At 56.6% G+C, this 4,882-nt stretch overlaps 1 protein-coding gene across 1 annotated transcript in view; it reads left to right on the top strand.

Annotated features, from left to right (window-relative positions):
- Positions 1–2,474: 2,474 nt before the first annotated feature.
- Kcnj12 (potassium voltage-gated channel subfamily J member 12) overlaps positions 2,475–4,882 on the top strand; it is a 48,503-nt gene continuing 46,095 nt past the window's right edge. Inside the window, exon 1 of the mRNA XM_013347471.2 lies at positions 2,475–3,068. The gene's annotated coding sequence lies outside the window, so the exon portion shown is untranslated. The remainder of the gene's footprint in view (positions 3,069–4,882) is intronic.

The raw sequence follows: 4,882 nt of genomic DNA, 5'->3' as shown, positions 1-4,882 counted from the left end.
GAGAGAGAGAGAGAGAGAGAGAGAGAGAGAGAGAGAGAGAGAGAGAGAGAGAAAGACTAGGGATGACATCTCCACTCTTAGAACCCTGGTTAGAGAGAGCCTTCCTGTGTGACAGGCCTCTCTCTTTGAGCATGGGCGTGCTCCCCATGGGGAGGCTGTGAACATGAGCCTGGTAGAATTGTAACATTCTAGAAGGAGATGTGATTTTGATGAAGAAATAAAGTTGGTCCCTGTTCATAAGCTAGAGGGCGGAATGTGACATCTACAAGGCAGTAGCTATGGAAATCAGGGCCACTTCTCTGGCAGGTGTTTTTTTTTTTTTTTTTGGATGACCGTGGGCAAGACACTTGTCCTATACATGAAATGTATCTGTTAATAGGTCCTGGGGGAAGACCCCCCAGCACTGACTTTACACAGGCTTCCCTTGTTTAGATAGCAGCTGATAGTGGCTGCATATGTACGTGTATGCTCCAGCATAAGGCCCTCGAACTCATTACAGGAGCTGCTCAAGGTCCTAGACCTGAAGTCAGGCGTGGTGGCGCACACCTTTAATCCTAGCACTCAGGAGGCAGAGGCAGGCAGATCTCTGAGTTCAGGGCCAGCCTGCTCTGCAAAGAGAGTTCCAGGACAGTTAGGGCTGTTACACAGAGAAACACTGTCTCAAAAAGCAAAGATCCTAGACCGGAGGGAGCATCATAGAGCTCTGTCCATTTTTCTGTCCACCAGCATGCTGTGAGCTCTTTGGCATGTCTGTGGTGGAGTCCCCTGAGTGTGACATGTGTCTGCTCTCCCTGAGAGGGTAGACAAGATTGTAGGCAAGGGAAGTCTTCTCCTTACTCCTGCCTTTGGCTTCTGTTTTCTGGGCACCAGGGCTGGGTAAAATGGAGCGAGGAACCTGAGCCATTTTCCTCCTTGGTCACTCAGGAGAAGGTGGAAATCATGTGCCTGTCCAAGTTAGGTCTGGGAGCCTGGGAATGGAGTCCCTGGGAATAGCCATATTCTCTCTGTTGTAGACTGGACAGTTGTTGGTGAGACAGGTAGACATGGCCGTCTTAAGGATACATTTGGTTTGAGACTCCCTCCACCAGTCTGTCTCTCTGACTAGAAAAGCAACTACCCCTCTGTGCCTCAGTTTCTTTATCTGCAAAGTGGGTCAATGGTTGTACCTTTCAGGGGTACAGGAAAATAACTCCAGCCTTAGCGTAGAGGCCAGCATAGATTGAGTACCCAAGACCCACGAGCTGTTTCTCTCAGCCCCTCTCCCAGGTTAAGAACTGTACACACACTGATCTCATTTAATCTTTACTGCAGTCCTGTAACCCAGTAAGCCCATAACATCCATGTGAGCACAGGGAATCCTGACACAGAGTGTTGAAGTACCTTGTGTGGAGGATTGCTTCGTCAAGGAGGTAGGATATGCACAGCCTAAGGTGGGAGAGTTCTCTGGGGACTCTGGGGCCTGGATGAGACATTGGCTCCCTGGAGTTGGGTTGGTGGGTTCTGCAGAGCTCTGGATAAGCCAGCAGAGCCTGGGCATCTGGGTGGCCAGAAAGCCATATTTCTTGGCTAGGATCCTGCATCTAGTGTCTCTGCTATTCAAATGCATAATTCTATTTCACATTATGTGGGAGCTGGAGACCAAGGGGCTGGGGAGTTTTGTGAAGCTTGTGTTCTGATTGTAGACCTGCCTTCTTGGCCAGATTCTTCAGCCTTAGGGTTGAGCTGGGGGTCAGCCCTGTGTTAAAATGGGATTTCCCTGAGGCCAGCTAAGGCTGATCTCTGTCTGCCAGGCTGAAAGGTCCAGGCCCTGCAGGAGGCAGAGATGTGAGGCCCAGACAATAGGCTCCAGGAGCCTGGGAGAGCAGAGTGCCAGGGGTGCTTTCCAGTCAAGATTGGTCAAGGGGAGGGGAGACACATGGAATCAAATCAGTGGAGAGGCCAGGGGGAGGAGCACGCAGAAGAAAACAAGAGACGAAAGCTAAATACAAGATGGAAAGAAGAGATATGATATTAAAGAAGGCAGAGTGTGCATATCACCCCGTGCTTGGTGTGCAAGGGGAATGCATGAGCTTAGAAGCCTTCCTGTGTGGATGTGTTGACTGATCCCACTCCACACGTGCATATGTGACTATGCGTGCACCTGTACACTTTAGCCACTGCGCTCCTCATCACATGCATTTTGTGCAGGTGACGCCTGAGCTTGGTGTCCTGCTGCGTGCAGCCTGTCCAGATTCCCTTGCCTGTGTGTGTGTGTTTGTGTGTGTAGTCTGAGTATATGCTTGCCATGCACCTGTGCGTGCGCGTGTCCCCGAAAAGATGTGTGTGTGTGCCCCGCGCGTGCGCGTGTATGTGTTCGCGCGCGCGCGCTCCAGTGCGCAAGTGGCTGGTGCGTGTGGGGGGCAGCTGGGGCCAGGAGGGGCCACCGGGCCAGACCAGGGCGGTGGTGGGCGGGATCAGCGGCGCTGCCGCGCAGGGCGGGCGTGCTTTTGGCGGAGAGTTGGAGGAGTTGCCGAGCTGGGCTACTGTGGCAGCGGGGCGCGGAGCTGGGTGCGCGCAGAGCTTCTGCCTCCCGCCGCCTCCTCGCCCTCCATTCCTCGTTCCCCGTCTTCCCCCGGCCACGCCGCGACTGCGCTGCCACCGCCTCCCTGGGAACGGTCGCCGGGGGAGGGGGCCCTGCGCGGTCGAAGCCCGTTGGGAGGTGCAGGACACCCACACCCGGTGCAGGGGAGCGCGCCCGGCCCTGCCCGGGATCAGATAACTGCGGCGGGGGAGGGGGTGGGTCGGCGGTGCTTGCCACGGGACTGAGTGACAGAAGCCAGCGGCGAGCCCGGAGCGAGCGCCGAGTGGCTGGGGGCGCCGTCTGGGCGTGCGCCCCCAATCCATGGCTGGCTGGTGGCGCCCGGCGCCCGGGAGCGACTCGCCCCTCGGCGTGGAGCGCTCCCAGGGGCTGCGCTGAGGCGGCGGCGGCAACGGTGGCAATGCAGCCAGCGCAGCGGCGGCCGGGACCGGGAACGGCCGCGCGGATCTTGGAGGACGCGGGACGCGCCGCGCCCCGGCCACTGACCGAGGTAAGAAGGCGGCCGCGGGCGCACGGCCCACCCGCTCGGTCCCTGCTCTCAGCAGGCAGCTTCCCGCCCCGGGTGAGCGCGGGGTGGTGCAGCAACAGGAAAGGTGAGGCAGAAGGGCTCCTTCTGTTCCTTTTCTTTTTCTCCTCTCCGGTGGTGAACCACCAGATGAAATGCTGACAGCGAGCTTTTCTTCCACTGCCATGTTTCGGGCTACAGCCACCAGGGAACTTTGCTCCGGGCTAACCTCTGTCCCGGGGTATGTGTGTTGCGGGGCAGGGGGGACACTCTCGGAAACTTTGAGGAGCTCTCGATCCCCCTCCTCGGCCGGCTTGATTGAGGGGGCTTGCTAGGCAGCGGGCGGAGCCACTTTTGCGCGCAGCTTCGGTCCTAGGCGTGACCTTACCGGAGAGACCTGTGATCAAGAAGGGGTACGGAGTGGGTGCACAGGCTTGACCAGCGACCTGAGAATGCCCCCTGCTAAGACCTGGATCTTTGGAGTAATTTCTTTACTGCCGCCTGTGCTGTCATGGAGTAAAAATATTCTGGACGTGGTTCTTCACCATCCAGTCAGTCTGCAAGTCCAGGGGCACCTTTTGCTTCTTAAAGTCGGTCTTGAGAAACCAACAGGGGGCTCAGGGCAGAGGAATTTCTCCTGGACGCACAAGCCTATTCTGGTGTCCAGTGGGGGACTAGACCCTTTGAAAGAGGCAGCGGAAGTGGAGAGCCCTAGACAGCTTCTTAGGAGGGCCGGAGAACTGAGGCCCTTGAGACAGCCCCTGCCTTAGTTTGTGCACACGTCTGTCTGAATACCTTAGAATGCTGGGAATGGAGTTCAAAGGCAAGTGTCTCTTTGGTAAAGGCCTCAAATACTGGGAGGTTCTGCCTCCCTACCGTGTGGACCTGGTGGGATTTGGGGCTGCCCTTCTGCCAGTTCCCAGAGTGTGGTACAGTCTTTGGCCCTTTTCTAGTTGCTTCCTCACTATCCAAGCCCGAACCCGGCAGTAATGATCTGGGGACTTTCTGGCCCTGGCATCTGCCTCCCGAGCCCTGATGAGGCGGCTTCGGCTCTCCGGATTGCCTAGGCGCCCACATGCCACTGAAATCAGCTGCCGCCTCCTCCAAGGTGGGAACCCAGAAGGCTTAGCCTCCCGGCCTTAACACACTTTCTGAGAGATGAACAAAAGCCCGCCCTGGCTGCTGTCCCTCCCGACTAGATTCTAGCTTGGCCCTGCACCAGGTGGCTGATTTGGGACCCCTCACCAAAATCTGCCAGTGTGACAGGAGAGGGTCAAGGAGGGGAGATCTGAGTACCAGGTTCCTCCTTGAAGACCTCTTCCTCTGTATTCCCAGAATTGTCCCCCCAGGGCTTGTAGGGGGACCGCCAAAGAGGCTTCTCAGCAAAATCATCCACTGTGTTCAAGAGGTCCCTTCAACAAGCCAGGAGACACAAAGTTCACTATTATAGCAGGTGACCCCGGATAGGCGGAGCCACTTGTGAGAATAAATGCATAGCTGTGGGCATATGGCCCACTGGACCAGCCTCAGCATAGTGGGAACGGGGAAAGGGTCAGACATCCTTGGGGAGAAAGTAAGTAGGACCATCTTCTCCAGGGAGACACGGCTATATGCATGCAGAAAGCCTATTGTTAATGCAGTGCCGGTACAGGCCCAGCATGTGTGAACTTCAAACCCTTGATCACTTAAGAATTCTCCTCTCAGCCGGGTGGTGGTGGCGTACGCCTTTAATCCCAGCACTCGGGAGGCAGAGGCAGGCGGATCTCTGTGAGTTCGAGACCAGCCTGGTCTACAGAGCT

The sequence above is a fragment of the Microtus ochrogaster genome, chromosome 7, assembly GCF_000317375.1.
Source record: "Microtus ochrogaster isolate Prairie Vole_2 chromosome 7, MicOch1.0, whole genome shotgun sequence".
NCBI lineage: Eukaryota > Metazoa > Chordata > Mammalia > Rodentia > Cricetidae > Microtus > Microtus ochrogaster.
The sequence above is the reverse complement of the archived record's forward strand: the minus strand, read 5'-3'. Positions and strand labels throughout refer to the sequence as shown.